The following is an 11,086-nucleotide window of genomic DNA, read 5'->3' on the forward strand; positions in this document are numbered from 1 at the left end:
AGAGAATCGTGTAAGCAGTGGGGCAGATTAATTTGTTGGGTGAAGCGTGTGCGCGTACTGTATGTGTCCGTGTGTGAGTGTGTGTGTTGGAAGGACAGGCAGATATTCAAGCTCATTAAAAACGCCCCCCCCCCAAAAAAAAAAAAAAAAACGTTATAACCTACAGTACGCTCAAAGTCCATCATCTTCTAAGGAAAATCATGTAAGTAATGTGGTTGTCAAAAAACATTTTGATCTCCTTGATGAGCTGTGTAGGTGTGGCCAATCTGTTGGCCAGTCATGATCAATCTGTCATCCTTAATAATCACTGTGATACTGGTTCCACCTCCACAAATCCTGCTCCTCAAGCGTGCTCATATTAAAGACTCTGACAAGCGACTGCTGCATCTGATTCATTTGGAGCACAGCAAACGCCATGATGTCTTCAAAGTGGCAGGAGAAACAAGAACGCTGCCCTTGGAAGAATGAACAGATAGAGAGGTTTTTGTTGTTGTTTTTTTTATCCCCCTAAGTCCGTCGTCACTGATGCACCGTTAAGCAGTTATCTTGCTTAAAGTTGAGGTCTACGGGTTTTACTTTGGAAGGTAATGGGTTTAGGGTTCTACACAAAACGTTATCGGGTGATAGAACAGAAAGGCCTTTCGACCCAGGAGATAGGGATAGGATGACACACAACGAAACGTCTCTCAAGATTGATTGCACGAGAACGAAAAAATATTTTTGTTCATTTTATACTGTAAAATAACGCCTAATATGAATTTTCCAGTTTTCATTTTTTTCTTTTCATCAAGTAGACAAAGAAAATTAACAAGCTCGCACGCAGATCTAAACTTTGTTTTGTGTTCATATGTGAATAAAAAAGTCTCTGCCAAATGTTTGCCATCCTTTTCTTCACCCACAAATCCAAAATATCACAACACAGGTGATGTGCAAGTAATCGGAGCATCCTCTATTGATTGATTGATTATTTTATGCTTTATATGATACTCAAATGATGGATGTCAGTTCTCATTTATAACTGCCTGTCCTACAACTATAGAAGACGGTTTCATTAACATTTGTCTAAACTTGTCGAAATGTCATTTGCCACATACACTAAAAGCAAATCAAAGTATTCCTTTGTCATTGTCCCTACAATCAGGGAATTGGTTGCTTGAAAAAGTGACCCCCTCCAGTGGAAACGTACCGCAGATCAGCAAGCAATTTCTTCATGTAAAACATATTTATAAAGCAAAATAACACCAGAAAGAAACTCTCGAAACACTTAAATCCAAACATTACTTTTAACTTTTGGTTGACAAGATTGTGTACCGTATGAGTTTTGGTTTTTGAAACCAGAAGCAAAAAAGGGAGCAATTACAAATTTTGTAACTTTATCCTCGCTCCATTCCTCAAAATGTTCCAGCTCCATACATGAGGTCAGAGGTCAGTATCAGAGATGATGACTTGCGATTGAAATTTGAATTCCACCCTGGCAGGGAGTATGTCAGGAGATGTTGCCTGGCTGTCTTTGGAGAATTGCGGCGAAATGAAAGTCCTGCTGAAGCCATTTAGAGCTTTATCAGCGCAAGCCAATCACCGAGGCCTCCGAGGAGTGGGAAGGGCCATCCATCACGGACAGCGGAGCACGGCCCGGGACGTCTCTGTCACCAGATAATGCATTGTTTGGACTAAAGGGAAGGAAACGTTTCAAGGGGAGGGCGAATGTCCTCCATAGTCCTTAAATGATTTAAGTCTGATGTTGTCTTTTACTGATGCTTTGACTCGTACAGCACGACAAGGGCAGAGACACAATCTATTGTAAACACCGGAGAATTTCCACATGGTTTTTCTTAAAGGTGCAGCTTGGAACGAATCCCAGACCGGGATCAAATTATGTCCTTGGTTGCCGTATTTGCTGCAAAATAAATGGTAGATTTGCTTCTAAAGACATTACAGCGGATTTGGGGGAAAGGAATTGGGCTCAAGTATAACCTAGTTTTGTAGGTACTTAAACGTCCCCCAAAATTAAATAGCAAATTTGTTCCCAGTTTTGAGGATAAAGACTTGTTTCTCTTGGATAAGCTTCACAGATATTGAGGCACTAAAATAGAAGTAAAACAAATATTTGCCCAGCTCCAGATCGATATTCCATAAAAATGACATGTATTACATTCAACCTTTTTTTTTTTTGAACAAGTTCTTTTTAAAATGATAGTGAAAAATGGAGAAGGTAGAGATCAGTGGTTCACAACCTTTTGATTGTTTTTTTTTTTAGAAATAGAAGTCTTGGCAGATTTGATATCAGATATTGCTGTGTAAATTGCATTTTTACAGTACAATGACTGAAACCATGTAAACTACCATCCATTCAATGATTTTTTATGGAAAAGCAGCAGAGACCTAATATTTTGATTTTTTTCAGCAACAAGTGTATCTCTGCACTAGATTTTTTTTTTTTTTTTCAGAAAAATCTGTGGTGGTAAACTGGGAAGATTTTTAGAAATTTGATGCAATGATGAAGAATTATCCGATAGATATGAATGAATGAAAATGCGGCCTTGCAACATCGGAGCCATACAGTATTGACAAAGATTATACGGGAACCAAATCACCGCTCTGAAGTCATCTCTTCAGTGAGAATTTCAGACCTGTGAGATTTTCAGCCAAGTGATATTGGCATAATTTACCACAAATAAATACATGAATAATCAATCATGCCTCGTGCTTACATATTGGGTGACTTTTAATTTTGTATTCAAATTAGAATACATTTAAGGAACACTTCAATACACGAATGATTTGACCAATGAAGAAGAATACAGATAGCAGTGATTTTTTTTTTTTTCCTTATTGGTAATGGTGCTGGCTCCGGCTATATTACAGTTTAGCTTTGTTGAAGTCTGACGTTGGTATATTGATATCTTCCTGGTGTATCTTGCTTCATGCCAAATGTCAGCTTTGGGGACAATCTCTGAGCAGCAGGACTTAAAGCATGACATTTAGAAAATAGGATTTATTGTCACTGCCTTTTACTCTTCCACCGTAACACACATCCCAAAATTGGGTTTTGCAGAGCTCGGTTTAGCTATCAGGTGACACTTATTGAGTTGATTTGTGTCTAGCAACACAAGCACTTACAAAACTAGTAATTGTAAATGCTGGAATATCCTAAAGATGAATTCGATTTTTTTTTCTATTTAATAAATGGTTTTGAATTCACGTTTATTAGTTTGCAAGTTTAGAAACAAGCCGCAAAATTGTGTGTGTCTGTATGAGCAAATCAATTGATTTTTTTCCTTTCATATATATTTATAGTAAGCTACTGAGAGCCTGAACCTGGGATTTTTGACAACCTTTTTGACAATGAATATTTAACCTCTTCAAGAGCACCAATACATAAAAAGGAAATGTATTTTTCTCTGTGAAGCAGGTCTATCGCAACAACGCTGCAGAGCTGTCGCCAGATAAAGCAGATTGGTGATGGAATGAAAACTCGGTTGACTCGCCATGTTGGTTAGAAAAAGATTTTGTTCTGATCACATACTGATATCTAAAGAAGTCTCCCCAAAAATGATGCACGCTCACACCCTTGATATATACCTTCTTATTGAGAGTGGCATGGATATTCAAAGTCTCTTATTACCTATGCATGGATACATGTAACTTAGATTTCTCTTTATTGTCACAGAATCTCGTGATCTGAAGCTTCCCTGCTCCAGATTTTCATTCCAAAGGGCACTGTCCTGTCCTTATTTAACCCAGGGGTGTCCATTGACTAGTTTAAGGATTGATTATTCTTTTGAATATTCCTTTAATCAATCAAATAAACGGATGCGATTCTATTTTTCATAAAAGTGTATGAGATTGTTTTTCCCCAGTTTACTTCCCAGTCTACTTTCCCAGTTTATTTGTTATTACTTTGTGTTTAAAAACACTAATCAACAATTAGGGGTTTTTTTCTTTTTTTTTTTTAACAAAAACCTGACATTTAAACAGGAGTGTGGTGACTTTTTATAACCATTGTCTGTGCAAGTAATGAGCTAATAAAAATGTAAACTTGAAGTTTACTCAAAGACGTCTTAAGCATTTGACAACAAAAATCAAGTCAATTCCAACCACACACATTTTTAACCAACTTTGTGTGCTGTGTCTAAATTAGCATATGTCGTGGGTCACTAAAAATTGAATAGTAGGCCGCAAATGGCCCCTGGGCCATAGTTTGGACACCGATTTAACACCACTGGAAAAAGATTTGAATTACTCCTGGGAATGCCCCTTATCTAGCTCACCTCTGTCTCTCTCACATTTGAAGTTTCAAAGCAAATTAATGCAGTGGTACCTCTTCTTACGAACGCCTCTTGTTACGAAAAATTCAGAGACCCAGAGAAAATTCAAGATATAAAAGGCGACATTGGTTGGATATAATATGAGACACAAGACACCAGCGCCCACTCCACTAAAACTGTTATGTAATAAGTTATCACAACCTGTCATGTCTACTGTATTTGTTACGATTTGTGATGTATTGGTATAATTTTTAAATACGCCGTCTTGCCCACAAACAAGACACTATTTTTTTGCACTGATGTTTACTGTGGTCTTCCACTTTTCATTTTTACTCGTTTCATTCACAGTTCCCACCAAAAATGTACACGGCAGAAATAACAAACATAAAATTGACATTAGCTACTAACACTGTACATATTCACAGAAAACCATATATGTACGTAACATACCACTTTAGGCTGTCGCATCTGATGTTAGCGTTGTTTGCGCGTCGTTAGCACTTTAGCAATGACATCACAAAGGAAGTACTTCGCATGATTCCAAACAAAACTTAAGAAAACTTAAACGCTCAAAATAATCCCATAATAAATGTTATTGCTCCTGTGGACTTGTAAATGATTCCTAGATCGCTAAAAATGTAAAATAAAAACTAAAAAGGTGTCTCTCTTGCTGCACTCATCAACAACATACCAGCACCATCTCGAGGCAAAGGAGTGAACTGCGTGCATATTGTCAACTGCTACAATTAATATGATTAATTTAGATGGGTTTAGGAGGTTTTTTTTTAATTATTATTATTTACATTATACATTTTGATTAATATGCACTAATGTAATTTTACTATTTTTTTATCGTTGCATTTTTTATAATTTAATAATAATATTCAGTGATAGGGTTTAGTAGCATTTTTAGGAGCTTGGAACTGATATGGCTATTGACATGTAAAAAGACGCTCTACTTATGAAAGATTCATGTCATGAAATTACTTCCGGAATGAATTAATTTCATAAGGAGAGTTACCACTGTAGAAGGTTAACTTTTACACTACAATAGTGCCCCCCCCATCTTTTTTTTTTTTGTGCAAATATCATTCATAATTATCATGAGCATCTATTGAGCCAACAAGCAACCTAACAGAAAATTGCCCATCCTACAACCCAACCACAACAATTCGTTTCATGTCTACAATATCTTTTTTCACATTTTGTTGTTGTTGTTGTTGTTTTTAATCTGGGTTTTAAAAACGGAACTAAAATGTACCGTGTAATTTTTGATGCCCTGAGGGAGCTCTCGGTCTCATTCGTGTTTCATTAGCACACTGGAGGCACTCTATAGGCAATTGTGGATTGAGGAGTTCATGCATTTGTAATGAATGAGCTGCAACCTCCTTTGGCCTTCTGTAGAGTCCTCAAATGACTCCCTAACCCAGAAAACCAAAATAGTTCATACAGTAAATAATATATTGTGCACAGTATGTCTAGCGTGACGGTGAGATGTGAAGGATTTCCACGTTTTCTCCCTGAGGATGAGGGGAGAAAGTTTAGCAGGCATTCCTTTGTGAAGCAGCTCTGCGTTTCATTCTCACGAACGTTCGGTGAAGGAAAATGTGAAAGCATTGTTTGTTGTCGTGTAAATTTCCTGAAGCTCCTTGGTTTGTTTCATCAATCTGGGAGACGGATGATTGAATCATTTTCACATGACACAAGGTGTCAGTCCCACCCGGACATCTGGCAACTCCTCTTTGTATATTTGCAAAATCCTTCAGCCAAGTAAGGATCCAGTTTCTGGGAAAACCCAGGAAAGTTTTGGGAGAAAACTGAAACTCTGGAGGGAGTTGTGCTTTCTTCTCCAATTTAGCACCAATCAGTTTAGCAATAAGAGTATACAGAATTCTGTGCAGTGCAGTAGGATGCTCAAGTGACCCAAATACAAGTCAGAAACTTAATCGCTAATGAAACTAATAACTCGATTTAGTGGATTGTTTAAAAATCCTTAAAATACAGGGAAACAATCTTCTATCTGAGTCCCGATCTCTCATGTTTTAAGAATCACACCTTATCGATCACAGCTTCTAGTTGAGTAGCCAAAACAGACAAGAAGCCAGAGCAGCCTGGGTATCACATTTTCAAATCCACTTTGACATGATGGGCCTATCGATTGCACTCGTTCCAGTAGCTGATGCTAATAAATACATTGATGCTTCAGCTCCTGGATGAAATGCAAGTCCAAGAGCATAAAAATGGACTGTGAAAATATCCCTGTTTGCCATTGCATAAAATAAATCATAACGTTTATGAAACTGAAAAATCTTCCAATTGAGACACGATCCCATGCACCAAACACATAGCAGATTCTTAAGACATTCAAACATTTGACACCCAAACACTGGAAAAATATGCCAAAACATCAAATGTCATTTTGTTATAAAGTTACAGGGATACTAAACATATTCAGCTATTTCTTTTAAATACATTATTTTCCTACTGTTATTTTGATATCTAAATTAATTTCACCTCAAATTAGAGCCTTTAAAAATACATTTTGCCACTACCTCTCAACTGAAAATGACATCACATGTGCTCAGGAAACAAACCAATCAAACCCCAGCTTGCAAATATCACATGACCAAACACAGAACACAGAAACAAGTGAGCAGTGATTGGTCGTTCCGTAAAGCGCCTGTGATGTCATTTATAGTGGACAACAAGAAGAAAATGTTTATGGAACATATTTAGCTATCAAACTAATTATTGACAAATTTTTTTTTTCATCTGAATGGCTAAATACTATTGGCAAGATTTTTAAATTTCCAATTTCTCTTTTGAACAGTTTTTACCAGCCTCTGATTTAAAAACTAGCAAAGTGTGTGAACATTGATTTGACTATACATTCATTCCGGCCCTCTGACAGAAACTATAACTACAATGTGGCCCACCGTAAAAATTCGTTCTTGAGACACAAATCTGGGGAAGGATACAGAAAAATATCTGCTTCATTGAAGCTCCAAATGAGGACAATTGCCTCCATTATTCATAAATAAAACATATTTGGAATCACCAGGACCCGCCCTTGAGCTGGCCAGCCATCTTAACTGAGTGATCTTGGGAGAAGGCCCTTTGTCACGGAGTTGATCAAGAATTCGATCACTCTGTCAGAACTCCAGCATTCCTCTGTGTAGAGAAGAAACATTTCCAAAAGGATAACCATCTCTGGAGCAATCCAACAATCTGACTTGTATAACAAAAGCCACTTCTTAGTAAAAGGAACATGGCAGCCCATCTGGAATTTGCCTGAATGACAAATTAAAAATTTTCTGGCCTGATCAGGCAAAGATTGAAATCTTTATGTAAATGACACTTGTCATTTGTGGAGGGAAAAAGGCACCACATATCAACAAAGCCAATACCTTCTCTACAGTGAAGCATGGTGGTGGCAGCATCATGCACTGGGGATGTTCTTCAAGCAGCAAGAACTGACAGTATAGTCAGGATAGTAGAAAAATGAATGCAGCAATATACAAAGAAATCCTGGATGAAAACCTGCACCAAAACGCTTCTGACAATGTGACTGGGGCAAAGGTTCATTTTCAAGCAGGATAGCAACCCAAATCACACAGCAAATATCTAAAAGGATTGGCTTCAAAACCTCTCTGTGAATGTCCAAAAGTGGCAAAGCCAGAGCCCAGACTTAAATCCGATTTAAAATCTCTGGAGAACCTGAAATTCAAAAAATGTAGAATTAAAAAAAAAAAAAAAAAAAAAAAGTTTTTTCACATTGTCATAATGGGATATTGTGTGTAGAATTATGAGGTAAGACATTAATTTAATACAGTTTGGAATAAGGCTGTAACATGACAATGTGGAAAAAGTGAGGCAGTGTGAATACTTTCCATATGCACTGTATGAGAGCACACGGTTTCAAATTGATGCTGCTCTTCTATGACCTGTTCTTTGACTCTTGGTTGAGTTCATCGGATAGTCTTCTCGTTTCCAAAAGGTACAGAATGAAGGCATTACTCCAGGACACCGTCATATTATTTTTGGTTGGAAAGGATTTGATCTCGACTATACCGGAGAGGACAAAATTACTCCAGTTTATGTTGACCATATTCCTTCAGAATAGCTGAACTTTCTTCATCGATTGTGTGAGAATCCCTTATGTTGAGTACAACAATTCCTGGAAATAACAGTCAAATGTCTGGCCAGGTCCAAAACAATCTTGCAGACAACTTTGTGAATAGATCATTTTTTCCCAGCTTTCAGGCCAAAAAAAATACAATCCCTTCACAATTGGCCCACATACATAGGAAATCTTTCACTATTCTCCATCCGGAATACGGCTGTCCCAAATCCCATTTTCAAGGGCTTCTTTTTCAACCCCACTAACATATGTTGTTGCTGGACATATGTTGTTGCTGGAATTATATCTCAGAATTACCTGGGCAACAAACAGCTCAGATCAGTAAAAAATTTAAAAAAGAATGGTCCACTTTATAGACTATATAGCTCTACTAATAGGAATAAATAGAGGACTGCCAATTTAGTTTTTTTTTGTTTTGTTTTGTTTTTTTCTTCTATATGGTATTAGTTAGCATCATAGAACCTTCAGTCCTTGGATGGTGCCTAGGCAACATCCAACACGCTCCAAGTGGAAGGGCAGGTGTCACGTCCCAGCAGGATGATAGTGAGCCGGACAAAGTATGCAATTCCTGTTTGGCATGGAGTCAACGCTTCCACGGAAACAAGGGACAGGAAGTGTGTGTGTGTTCGTATGCGTGTGTGTGTGCGCATGAGCACATCAATTAGTCACTGCTGTTCTGAAAGTGAAAACCTTCCACCCGACGAGATGCAGTCATGTCTTTTAGAAGTACAAATATTTGTAGTTGTTCTTCATTTGTTGTTACAATATGTTGATATCAAGAGTTTGGGTACCGAAAAGAAAATATTGTCTTTCACTGAAGTCAACAGTAAAATTGAGATTTTCAGGGCTCAGCTTGCGAATGTCACATGTCTAAACACAAAAATACAGGTGAGTCGAGATTGGTTGCTACTGAGTATCTATAATGTCATAAAGAGTCCACAGCGAGTGGCAAAAATGACCGCCCAATGATATATATATATATATATATATATATATATATATATATATATATATATATATATATATATATATATATATATATATATATATATATATATATATATATATTCTGCCCTCGCTGACGTTTCAGCTAGCTAGGCAGATAGTCAACTCCTCCAAAAAAAGACACCTGTTGGTGATTCTTCCCCTTTTTAATCACTTTAGGTGCTTTAAGTAGGTGTAAAAAGGCTGTGCTTGGCTCAAGACTTGAGGACTAGTGAGTTGTCGCCATTCAAGCATTCCCTTCATGCTTGATGGGAAAACAGGAAGTGCCCAAGGCAACAGGATCCGGTTGTCCTTTCACATTCACGCAAACTTTTAAATGAATGAAACGAACAGTTTTGTAACAACAGAAATGGTACAATGGCTCATAAGGAGCCAGAACATATATATATATATATATATATATATATATATATATATATATATATATATATATATATATATATATATATATATATGGTGAATTACTTAATTGGAATGCCGTTTTTAGACTAGTAGGGGTGTAAAGAACATTTAATTGTAAATACCATTTTTCAATTGATGCTCTTTTTAAAGCATTAAGGCTGGCAAAATAAAGACAGTTTTCCGTCTGAACTACTGTATTTAATGAGAAATTGCTCAAATTACTCAAATATGATCTTTCAAGGATGGTTTTGTTAACTGGAACATTTTGAGGTCATGTTTTGAAAACTCAATGTGGTATATTTTTTATTTGAAATTGCACATTAGCCACGGTTTCGAGTTTTTGCCCGATATGATTCTTTGAAACAAATTTTGGTGTATTTCATTAATACTTTAAATGAAAACAAATAGAGAAACATGCTTGTGAAAGATCTTGACCTCAACTGTCTTCTACTAATTAAATGTTTGAATGACATCCTGCTAAAGACTCATGGGAATCTGCTGGATTTTTGTATGTATATATATATATATATATATATATATATATATATATATATATATATATATATATATATATATATATATATATATATATATATATATATATATATATATATATATATATATACATACATACATATGTATAAGTACATAGATAGAACTCCACAAATAAAACACACGGGCGGACATGACAGATGACTGCTGGTTTCTTTTGCCTAGATATGAAGACAGAGGCTTCGAGTTCTTATTCAGAAGAAGTGAAAGCAGCCTGAGGCCAGGATGCAGGGAAGATATGATCAATGTCTCCATCTGTTGAGGGTGGCATTAGACAAGATGAAGGACACACCTTCTGTTGACCTTCACCCTCCTCCATATTATATGGTAAATAATGTATTTGTGGTCTAAATTTAATCTGAGATTTATTCCATCTGCTGCACATTTATGGACCTCTCTTTTTTTCCAAATGTATAGTTTTTTCAAATACAGTGGAACCTCTAGATACAAATTAAATCCGTTGCATAGCGAGTTATCGCTCGCATACTGATTTTTTTTCTCATATTAAGAGGCAAAAATTTGACTGAATTTTTACTTGAGAAGTGAATATTTCGTGTACAGAAGTGTTCATGTCGAGGGTTCCTCAGTATTTAATGGATAATTGAAAGCAATTATTCAAGTAGGAAGTCAAGTCAAGACAGTCTCACTCAGTTGTGTTGGAATTAAGATTCTTGCTCAAATTTGCACCAAACTTGTCTAATCTATAATAAATCGTAAT

This window comes from Hippichthys cyanospilos, chromosome 19, assembly GCF_059441005.1.
Source record: "Hippichthys cyanospilos isolate Australia breed blue-spotted pipefish chromosome 19, RoL_Hcya_1.0, whole genome shotgun sequence".
Classification (NCBI taxonomy): Eukaryota; Metazoa; Chordata; class Actinopteri; order Syngnathiformes; family Syngnathidae; genus Hippichthys; species Hippichthys cyanospilos.